The 12,122-nt window shown below is 36.6% G+C and overlaps 1 long non-coding RNA gene across 1 annotated transcript in view; it reads left to right on the top strand.

Moving 5' to 3' along the window:
* The window catches only part of LOC141425851 (uncharacterized), a 90,956-nt gene that overhangs the window by 32,323 nt on the left and 46,511 nt on the right, over positions 1-12,122 (top strand). The window contains exon 2 of the long non-coding RNA XR_012451010.1: positions 6,071-6,132. This is a non-coding gene — a long non-coding RNA (uncharacterized lncRNA). The remainder of the gene's footprint in view (positions 1-6,070; positions 6,133-12,122) is intronic.

Raw genomic sequence — 12,122 nt, 5'->3', positions numbered from 1 at the left:
CCCACCAACAGTGTAAGAGGGTTCCTTTTTCCCCCCGCATCCTCGCCAACACCTGTTGGTGGTGGTGTTGCTGATGATGGCTATTCTAACAGGGGTGAGGTGGAATCTTAGTGTGGTTTTAATTTGCATTTCCTTTATTGCTAGAGATGGTGAGCATTTTTTCATGTGTTTTCTGGCCATTTGAATTTCTTCTTTTGAGAAAGTTCTGTTTAGTTCACATGCCCATTTCTTTATTGGTTCATTAGTTTTGGGAGAATTTAGTTTTTTAAGTTCCCTGTATATTCTGGTTATCAGTCCTTTGTCTGATGTATAATTGGCAAATATTTTCTCCCACTCTGTGGGTGTTCTCTTCAGTTTAGAGACCATTTCTTTTGATGAACAGAAGCTTTTTAGTTTTATGAGGTCCCATTTATCTATGCTATCTCTTAGTTGCTGTGCTGCTGGGGTTTCATTGAGAAAGTTCTTACCTATACCTACTAACTCCAGAGTATTTCCTACTCTTTCTTGTATCAACTTAAGAGTTTGGGGTCTGATATTAAGATCCTTGATCCATTTTGAGTTAATCTTGGTATAGGGTGATATACATGGATCTAGTTTCAGTTTTTTGCAGACTGCTAACCAGTTTTCCCAGCAGTTTTTGTTGAAGAGGCTGCTATTTCTCCATCGTATATTTTTAGCTCCTTTGTCAAAGATAAGTTGCTCATAGTTGTGTGGCTTCATATCTGGATCCTCTATTCTGTTCCACTGGTCTTCATGTCTGTTTTTGTGCCAGTACCATGCTGTTTTTATTGTTATTGCTTTGTAATATAGTTTGAAGTCAGGTATTGTGATACCTCCTGCATTGTTCTTTTGACTGAGTATTGCCTTGGCTATTCGTGGCCTCTTGTGTTTCCATATAAATTTCACAGTAGATTTTTCAATCTCTTTAATGAATGTCATTGGAATTTTTATGGGAATTGCATTAAACATGTAGATTACTTTGGGGAGTATCGACATTTTTACTATGTTGATTCTACCAATCCATGAGCATGGGAGATCTTTCCACTTTCTATAGTCTTCCTCAATCTCTTTCTTCAGAAGTGTATAGTTTTCCTTGTAGAGGTCTTTCACATCTTTTGTTAGGTTTACACCTAGGTATTTGATTTTTTTTGAGGCTATTGTAAATGGAATTGTTTTCATACATTCTTTTTCCGTTTGCTCATTGTTAGTGTATAGAAATGCTAATGATTTTTCTATGTTGATTTTATATCCTGCTACCTTGCTATAGCTGTTGATGATGTCTAGAAGCTTCTGAGTAGAGTTTTTTTGGTCTTTAAGGTATAGGATCATGTCGTCTGCAAATAGGGATATTTTGACAGTTTCTTTACCTATTTGTATTCCTTTTATTCCTTCTTCTTGCCTAATTGCTCTGGCTAGGAATTCCAGTACTATGTTGAATAGGAGTGGAGATAGTGGGCATCCTTGTCTGGTTCCTGATTTTAGAGGGAATGGTTTTAATTTTTCTCCGTTAAGTATAATGCTGGCTGTAGGTTTGTAGAGACCATTTCTTTTGTTGGGCAGAAGCTTTTTAGTTTTATGAAGTCCCATTTATTTATGCTATCTCTTAGTTACTGTGCTGCTGGGTTCCATTGAGAAAGTTCTTGCCTATACCTATTAATTCCAGATTATTTCCTACTCTTTCCTGTACCAACTTTAGAGTTTGTGGTCTGATACTAAGATCCTTGATCCATTTTGAGTTAATATTGGTATAGGGTGATATACATGGATCTAGTTTCAGTTTTTTGCAGACTTGCTAACCAGTTTTCCCAGCAGTTTTTGTTGAAGAGGCTGTCTTTTCTCCATCGTGTATTTTTAGCGCCTTTGTCAAAGACAAGTTGGTTATAGTTGAATGCAAATACTTTTTTTAAATCATGATTTTTTTATTAGCATAAAATACTCATGTAGGGGGATACATTGTGATAGTTACATACATATGTAAATCTATCTTACTATATATAATAAGATACATTTTGCTTACAATATATTTGTTAAATTTACTTCCTCTAACATTCTCCTTCCTGCTCCCTCCCCACCCTCTTAAAACAACTTCAGCTAGTTTCATTCTTCTATTTTCATATATGAATATAAAATACATCTGCCACATTCACCCTTTCCTTATGCCCTCCCCCTTGCCACTAGTACCTTTCCCCTGGAAAGGACCCTCCTGTCCTTTTTTTTTAAGTGTGTATTGCTAGTTCAAGGGAGTTTTGCCTTGGCATTTCAGGCCTGTGTATATTGTGCTTTAATCAGATTAACAACCCCCCCACTACTTACTCTTTCTCTATCACCATGCTCCTCTGAGATGTTCAAATACATGAAAATTATAGCAAAGTGGATTCTCCTTTGCTATTTGAAAAAGCAGGAGCTACATCTGCATGTATGGAATAAACAGTTGTCTCTTGGTATTCATGAGGGATTAGTATCACCATTGCTTCAGTTCCTTGTATAAAATGGCTTAGTATTTACATGTAACCTGCACAGTCCTCTCCTATACCTAAGCCACCTATGGATTTCTTATAATGCTTAATAAATGTAAAAGCTATGTAAATAGTTGTAATACTTTATTGTTTAGGGAATAACAAGAAGGAAAAAAGTAAAAAGTATATGTATGTATTTAGTTTAGACATTTATTTATTTATTCATTCAGTGTGGGGATTAACCTCAGCTCCTTACATGCTAAGCAGGCAAAAATTACCTCTCAGCTATATCCCCAGCTCTTTTAGAAATTGTTTGAAAGAACATCCAGAATTCTATGAAATTACTTAGTTTTATTGAAAGTTTTTTTTTAAGACAATAAAGATAGTATCATCTTAGATTGTGAAAATTGGTCTCCCTTTTGTTGGAATGTAAGAAAACCTTTTTAAAGCTAAACTGCTAGTAGAGATCCTTGTGAACATGGATGGAGCTAAAAACATTGAAAGTAATTGCTATGGCTTTGCTGTTGATGCTGGGGATTGAACCCAGGGCTTCATGCTTGCTAGGAAAGCACTCAGTCATTGAGCTACATCCCCAGCCTTGCTGCCCATGTTTTTAAGGGCTAGTATCTCTGAATCTTTAGGATACATCTAATTAAGGAATGGATATTTAAATTTCTCCTGTGGTAATTTCTGAAACCATTTCTATCTTACTAAAGCAGTACATTTAGTAGTATATACTAGAGTAATTGTATTTAACTAGTAGTCATATCTGGTCCCAGTTTTTCTGTTATCAAGTCACTGAACTCTTAATGTCAGAGCATTAAGTTACCCAGAAAAAAACGAAGGGATTGATTGTGTTAGATTCTGAAGTTGTAGTTACAAATGTTTGGTTATCCTAGGTTTTATTGTCATTTTTCTAAAGCTGATAAAAATAGATTAAAGGAACTTTGCTTATATTACTCTTCATATAAAAATAGAATTCATTTCAATATAAAGTGAGTTAGACTTGGATTCTTAAGGGGCTTAGTCAGTGGATGACTAAAATGACTTTTATATAAGATGGTCTCATGTAGAAATTAGTTTTAAAATACATTCCCTGACAACTTTGAACTAAAATTGAAGATCCCATTTTCAGATTGATGTGAGAAATCTGCCATTTGGCTTGCGTTTTACTTAGATATGTTTTAAAAGAAGCTCATCACTGTTTAGGAGCTGACTTTTTCTGTCATAGCTTCCATTGAAACATGGTTGCTTTAGTCCTTCTTCCCTGAGTTCCTTTTCCTGAGAGTAAAAGATTGAGCTCATACCTCTGCACAGGATCTGGAGAGTATTTTAAGCTTGGCATGTTCAAACCTGGCAGACTTGATTAATATGTGGACAGGCTAGCACATTAGAACATTTTTTAAGTTCCAAGCCACAAATTGTGTTTTAAATGAACATGGACATGTATAAAATTAGTACTTAAGCCTTGAGTAGCACAGACACTCAAAATGCCTCTTTCCCTGGGTGACTGATTTACCTTGAGGCACTTGCTGGCCCTGCACATTTTTCCTCTGGTCTAAGCAGTGCCAAGAGCAGAGTCAGGAGAGGGTTTGCTTCTTTGGCACTCTGCTACCATCTGCTTTCAGCAGGGAAAAAGGCTGCTGTTTTAGTTCTTAAACTTCCTACCATATGGAAAGTTTTTGAAAATAAGCTTTGGATTTGTTATTGGACTTCTAATTTTGTAACCTCCACTATCCATGATTAAAGCCAGTGGATATACTATATACAAAGCTGTGGCCCATTTTATTGAAAAGGTCATCAGTCACAGTATTTAATTTTTCTTCATTAATTTATCCTTTATGTCTTAATTGGCATAGATGAAGATTAGTTTTGTTGTCAAGCAAACAATAGTCACTTGGTGGTTTTTAGTAGATTTGCTTTGATCTTTTGTATAAGAATTGTTGTAATTGTGTAGCTGTCATATTCATAAAAATGTAGAAGTGTATCACATTTTGATAAACAGAATTGTTTAAATGTATTCTAGTGTTAGTTGATTTTGTAAATTTGGGTCAGTTGGGCTTTCAGTCAACAAGTATATAACAAACACTTCATATGTGCCAGACACTGCTATATCTTGGGGACTACAGAATTGTATAAAAGAGGATTCTTGTTCAGACAAGTAATAGAGAAAGAAAAAGGGGAACCCAGAATGATAGAGAAATGGACAAATGCTATGAGCGTATGGAGGGGAGACAAGTAGATTAACTTTGGGGAATTGGGAAAGGCTTTAGAAAAATGTTCCAGTTGGATCTGAAACATTTTCAGTTAGATTACTTCAGATCCAACTGAAACATAGAAATTACAACAGTGGCTATATTTTATTATGCTTTTGTTGTACACTAGGATTAATGTCACTCAGCCAGGCAAGGGAAGAACAACATTCCAGGCAGTAAGAGAAATGATAGAATTATCAAGGATTGTGTGTTCTAAAAGGAAGTTCGATGTGTTAATGGTAAGGAGGGAGGAAACCTGTGACTAGAGTAAAAGCTAAGAAGATGAGTGGGCTCTGATTAGGAAGGAAGGGCATTAGATGCACCACAGTGTTCCTGCTGCCTTAACCTATTTTTAAAGGTTTGTTTGTTTGCAGTACTGGAGCTTGAACTCAGGATCTACACCTTGAGCCCTTTTTTTGTGATGGGTTTTTTCGAGATAGGGTCTCTTGAACTACTTGGCTGCACTGACTTTGCACCTCCATCCTCCTGATCTCTACCTCCTGAGTAGCTAGGATTACAGGTGTTAGCCACTGGTGTCCTGCTAAAGGTCTGGTTTTAAGGCAAGGCATGTCTTAATGTGAAGCTTTCCTTCTCTTTTCTAAAAGCTTACCTAATTTTTAAATTAAATGATAGCACAAAGTAGCTGAATCTCCTAGCAGGGCATTCAATTTCTTTAAACATTTCTTGTCATTTAGTCTAATATATCCAGCAGATTTCTCAGCAAGAGGGCAGAGAGTAAATTCTCTTCTGCACCTGGTATAATACCTTGTACATTCTGGGGATTCAAGAAACACATAGTGAATATGGAGCACTTATAGATACAAGTTACTGAAATATCCCAGCTGTTAATGGTTGAAATTGACTACATTTGTTTTAAAGACATTTCTTAACACCAATAAGAGCAGTTTTCAGAGGTATAGTTCAGTTGTCCCTTGGATGTAAAATGTGTTAATAAGAGTACCTATCTCAAAGGATTGTTGTGAGGATTAAATTAATTAGTGAAGGGCTGGCAGAGTGACTCACTTGGTAGAGTGCCTGCCTAGCAATCGTGAGACCCTGAGTTCAAACTCCAGTACCACCAAAAAAAGGAAAAAAAACCAAAAAACAAAACTACATTTAAGCATTTAGAATAGTACCTACTATATAATAAGTGCTTGATTAGTGTTACCTGTTTTGTTAGCTCCACCTGTGTGTCTTTTTTTTTTTTTTTTTCTAATAGCAGAGCTCATCCACTGTTACGGAGTGGAGAAGATAGAAAGGAGATAAGAACAGTCTCTTAATTTTGAAACCAAATGCCCTTTCAGAATTTAAAGAACTGCTTATATTGCGTGAACTTTTATTTTTCTGTTTGTGTTTTAGTGATCGAAGGGTATGGTTGGCATGGAATTGAATTTCATCTATCTTTGGGAATTGTAAGCAAGGTAGGTCCCAGGTTTATTTACCACTTGCCTATTTTGCTTCCTGTTGTGTTTGTTAGTATTTTCAATTATACTGACCTAAAGTAGATCAAATTTGAGGCTTGTTTAGGGAAACACTGTCATTTGCAGTCTCACTCATTTTGGCCCAATGGTGGTCTGCCATCATGATTTATGTAATGTGGACTACACCTAGTATCTTGTTAGAAAGCATTGACTGGTATGAAACAGTATAACTCATTTAAAAGTTTGGTGGTCATAGAACAGAAACATGGATTTACATACACAGACACCCCCCCCATCTGATTTTTTTTTTTTTTTTACAGTACTGGGGCTTGAACTCGGCCTTCATCTTGAGCCACTCCATCAGCCCTATTTTTGTGAAGGGTTTTTTCGAGATAGGGTCTCGCAAACTGTTTGCCTGGGCTGGCTTTAAACCTCAATCCTCCTGATCTCTGCCTCCTGAATAGCTAGGATTATAGGTGTGAGCCACTGGTTCCTGGCTAATGACAAGAGGTTTTTTTTCAGCACTGGGGCAGGGGGAGGAGTGGGGGGGAGGGTTGAACTCTGGGCTAGGCATGTTCTCTACCATTTGAGCCACCCTGATCTCTTCTTTAAAGACAAAAGTTCTTGTATTGAAACCATTATCTAGTCACTTTAAAATTCAGTAGGCCTCAGAAAAGAAAAAAAAAAATCACTAGCTATGTTAATGGTAGACTAAATGCAATAAAGGGTTTATCTTTTAACAGTAGCCAGGCCATCACTGCAGCTATAAATTTTGTTACTGATGACAAGGATCTGTCCATCTATAACCACTAGAGTTTGATTTGACACACAGCTTGGCTCATATATCTGTCTTATGTCAGATGCCCACAAAAAAAGCTAAAGATGGCAGCTTCACACAGGTCTGCAAACCTATTTCTGGCTGAACATTTCCTGTCAAAGAAAATGTCTTTGTAGTTCTAGTATTGTATCACTGTAAACATGTTGAGACTCCAACTCTATTGCCCATTGGTACAGGAGAGTTGGATTGCTCATTGAACTTGATGAGAAAGGATTTTGGTTTTTTTTTTTTTTTTCCTTTTTTTTTTTTCCGGTGCTGGGGACCGAACTCAGGGCCTTACACTTGCCAGGCAAGCGCTCTTCCACTGAGCTAAATCTCCAACCCCCTCATTGAACTTGATAGCTAAAACAGCAATGTTCTTCACAATGCCCCAACCAGGAATCTTGTGAACTTTCACATGGAGTTCTTTGGTTTGATGTCAATCTATGGATTCTTGCTGTACCTACACTAACCAAACAGCTTGAGTTTTCGGGGTTACTGTCGATCACCCAGAACAGGGACCTTTGATACATTGTTACAAGAAAAAACAGTTGGGCCACTTTTTATATCAGAAGGAGCTGGCTTTGGAATAGAAACTGTTGCTTTAGGAAATGAGTAGGAAAGGGTGGATTGAAGTTTAACTAACTTCTGAATCTCCTGGTTACTTGAATTTTTAGGATCTGATCTGGGTGGTCAGGATATTATCTTTCTGTTCTGTTTTTATATTGGTATGATAACAAACAAGAACTACTTGTGGAAATACTGTAAGAATGAATGGAGGGAAAGAAAGACATTAACATATGTTATACACAATACTGAAAACTTTCATGTATGTTCTTTTATTGAAATATATAAAATTCATTGGAAAAACATTTTTACAGGTCTAGGTGGATGTTATTGTGGAGGTCAATATCTTGAACTGTTTTGACCTTTATTGTAGCTATTTAGAGGAAATAGAATTATGTATTGATTTGTGTTTTTTCGTGTCTACTAGAACATTATTTTATGGAGAAGGAAAGAAAATATCTGCATGAGTTAGTTTTTGATTTCTATTTTCTGGGCTTGCTACTGATTTAGCCAAAGGCAGAGAGGAGACTAGCAGGTCTGAAATTAGAGACACTTATGCTGTTTTGGGAAGTTGAGACTCTTGACCCAGTGTTTGCTGAAGTTGGTGCAGGGAAGGTCAGAGTAGGTTAATATTTTCAGAGCTCAAAGCAAATGTGAATTAGAGTTGTTTATAGGTATAGTTTTGTTTGTTCTCTGTATCTGTAAATGGAGTAAATAAAGTACAGTATTGCTGTTTTAGGAAACTTTTTCAAAAGTCCCTGAACTAATGCAAATTAATCTTCTCTAAAATACCAAAAAATTCCCCATTTGGCTGTTTTGACTGGCAGAGAGAATTGACTGGGTCATCATATTTGTAAAGAAATTAATTAGCATCCTTTTATTTTTGTTTTTTGGTACTGGGATTGAACCAGGGCTTTCTACTTGGTAGGCACGTGCTCTACTACTTGAACCACACCCTCAGCCATTTTTGCTTTTTATTTTTCAAATAGGGTCTCGCTTTACGCCCTGGCCAGCATGGGCCATAATCCATCTGTTTATGCTTTACATGTAGCTTGGATGACAGGCATGTACCACAACACCCAGCTTTTTATTGGTTGAGATGGGATCTCATAAACTTTTTGCGAGAGCTGGCCTCAATTTGCAATCCTCCCAGTTTCTGCCTTCTGAGTAGCTAGGATTACAGGATTGAACTACCATGGCTGGCCCCACACATTGTTTTAAAACAATTTTAAATTTGACTTTCTACTCTTAAATTTTTTTCTTGAGATGCTTCCCTCATTGAAGGTACCATCTCTATGTCCCTCAGTCATTAATCATGGGATCAGAATAGTTAAACTCTCTCAAAGATTATATGAAATTAAGCTGAAGTGTTCATTTTCCTTATTTCACTGTTAAAGTTTCCAAATCTATTGTCTTTTTACTCTTAAAGTAGGAGCTTTTATTGTGGTCTGAGCAAGGTCCATAGACAGAGACGATACTGTCCTTTCAAGGGCTGAAATGGATACGTTAATAATTTTTAATTTATGTAAGTTTTTATTATTTTCCTGTCTATCAACTGAATTACTGTACTTTTCCTCTTGGCTAGTTCCTCTTATGGTTTAGTCAGAGAAACCCTAAAACAAAATTTTCTTTGGTGAACAAAGCTATTCTTTTGAAAGATACAACTTACATACTACAAAATTCTCCTGTTTTGAAGTGTACAGTTCAATAATTTTTAGTAAATTTATTGAGTTGTGCAACTATTACTCAGTATTACATTTCCAGCACACCAAAAAGATCCCTTATAAACACTTTTTAAACTTCCTTTAAAGTCATTCCCCACATTTTCTTTGTTTTTGATACTGGGGATTGAATCCAGGGCCTCATACTTGCTAGGTAAGTGCTTGTATCACTTGAGCCCCATCCCTTTTATTTTGTTTTTGAGATAGAGTCTTTCTGAGTTTGCTAATGCTGACTTCAAACTTGTGATACTCCTGCTTTCGCCTACAAACAAGTGCCACCATTCCTGCTTGTCATTCCCCCAATTATTTATTTATTTATTTATTTAGGCAGCACTGGAGATTGAATTTAGGGCTTAGCAGTTGCAAAGTTTTCTACTACTGAATTTTGTACCTTTTTTTCATCTCTCATTTGTATATTAGTTTTTATTGATGTTTAGATGTATTACTCTTCCAAGTTTTAGTCCATTTTCTCACTGATTTCTACAGTGTAGAACCTTTCTTGAAAAGAAGGGTTTTAGCTTTTATTTAGTTATTTTTTTCCTTGAAAGACATTCTGTATACCTCAGGCCACTTAAAGAGTTCATGTTATTCCAGGTTTTTGTGTTCACTTCATTTGTTACTTATTTGTTTATTTTTGCAGTGCTGGGGATGGAACCCAAGTTCTCACATATGGTAGGCAAGTACTCTACCACTTAAGCTATAAACTCCTGGCTTGTTTATTTTTAAAGGAAGCAATTTTTCTGTTTTTTTTTTTTTTTTTTGTGTGTGCATACAGATTACATATTTACAAACTTGGAGAATTGTGTTCTATACATAAGTATTTAGATGCTCAGTAAATAAAGTAAATGAGTATTCTATTATATCTGAGATTTTTTTTAAGGCACATGATTTTAGTTTGTCCCTTTAATGACGATGTTAAATCTCATCATTCAGTTATGTTCCTGTCTGCCAGATTTATCCATTGTAAAGGTGCCTTTCTCCATTTTAATATACAATGTACAGGGTGATGGTGATAGATACCTTTTTATACCTTATATAGAAGTACCATGTAGTTGTCAGAATTGAAGTACCTCTTCTTAGACCAACAAATTAAACTGGCTAGCTAGCAGTGTTTAAGAATTGAGTATTGTGAGCTGGTGGTGTAATTCTAGCTACTCAGGAGGCAGAGATCAGGAGGATTGCGGTTCGAAGCCAGTCTAGGCAAATAGTTCATGAGACCTTGTTGAAGAAAGCCCTACACAGAAAAGGACTGGTAGAGTGGCTGAAGGTGTAGGTCCAAAGTTCAAACCCTAGTACCACAAAAGAAGGGAGGGAGGGAGGGAGGAAGGAAGGAAGGAAGGAAGGAAGGATGGATGGAAGGATGGAGTATTGTGGGGCTGGAGGTTTGGCTCAAGCATTAGTGTGCCTATCTGGAAAATACAGAGCCCTGAGTTCAACTTGCACTACCAAAAAAAAAAAAAAGAATTGAGAATTATGTGGAAGGCAGTATGTTAAAAAATGGAGTTTAGAGTTCATTTATTTGAGCTTCTTTGTAATGTGCACTTTTACGCACATAGTTTAAATACAGTTGCTTAAGAGCCTTGGGATGCAAATCTAGTTTTCCTTGCTGATAATCGTACCACTTTGAAAATAACATCTAGGGATTGCCTGGTGCTGTGTAAAAGATGGTAAATATTCTTTCTACTTCAGACTGTATGATCTTACTGTATCCTTGATACTGATAGCTGCCTTACATATCTGCCCCTGAATCAGGCTGCAGTTCTTAGCTTTTTTTTTTTGGATGGTACTGGGGCTTAAACTAAGGACCTCATGCTTTCTAGGCAGGTGCTCTAATGCCTGAGCTATTTCACTAGCCAGGCTACAGTTCTTTACGTGGCTGTCAGTTGATCTAAGGAGTTATCAGTTAACTTTTCAGTGGGAAAGTTACCTGTCTCCAGGGTATAAAAGTTACCGTATCTCTAGGTATTTGGAAAAGTATTGAGAGTATCTTTGATTGTTAAGTGATTGTGGGTGGGATTTGATTGTTAAGTGATTGTGGGTATTTGGTGACCAGGGAAAAGAGATAACAATACAAAACATAGAATTGGGCTGGAAATGTGGTTCAAGTGGTAGAGAGCCTGCCTTACAAGCATGAAGCCCTGGGTTCAAACCCCAGTGCTACAAATGAAAAACACAAACAAACCCAAAACATAGAATTGCCCACCTAAAATGACAATAATATCACTGTTGGGAAACTGAGCTAAAGACTTGGTGTACTGTTAGATTATTATTCTTTTTTTTAAGACAATGTCTCTTGATGTAGCTCAGAGTTGTTTCAAACTCATTATATAGATATAATTCACTGGCCTTGAACTCATGATCCTCCTCCCTCAGGCTCCTGAGTGCTAGGATTACAGGTATGCATCATGATAGCTAACAGTTTATTTTATCTTAGTTGTTAAGAAACAGTTATTGCTGGAGTCTTTGCTCCTATAGTGTTTCTCTCTCTTTCCCTTATCCCTCCCCCCAAATCTATACTTTATCCTGTTAAACTAAAATAAAATCCTTGCTAAAACTTCAAAAAGAAAAAGTTATTGCTTAGAGCAGGTGTTTTGAAAGACTTTTTCAGAGCTATAGAATGTAGTCTCTGACTTCTTCAAAGAGAATTAGGCCATATTTTCTCATTTGACAATTTTCATTAAGATTCTGAAGGCATTTGCTATTACTAATGTGTTTTGGTGATTTGGGGCGGTAGGGGGTGGGGGACAACAGTACTGGGGTTTGAACTAAGGTCCTTGCACTTGCAAGGCAGGCACTCTACTAATTGAGCCACACTCCCAGGCCGTTTTGGTGGTATTTAATCCCTAAAATTGGTAATAGTTGGTTAGAATAGTTTATTGATTTAA

Source organism: Castor canadensis, chromosome 8 (genome assembly GCF_047511655.1).
Source record: "Castor canadensis chromosome 8, mCasCan1.hap1v2, whole genome shotgun sequence".
Taxonomy (NCBI): domain Eukaryota; kingdom Metazoa; phylum Chordata; class Mammalia; order Rodentia; family Castoridae; genus Castor; species Castor canadensis.
The sequence above is the reverse complement of the archived record's forward strand: the minus strand, read 5'-3'. Positions and strand labels throughout refer to the sequence as shown.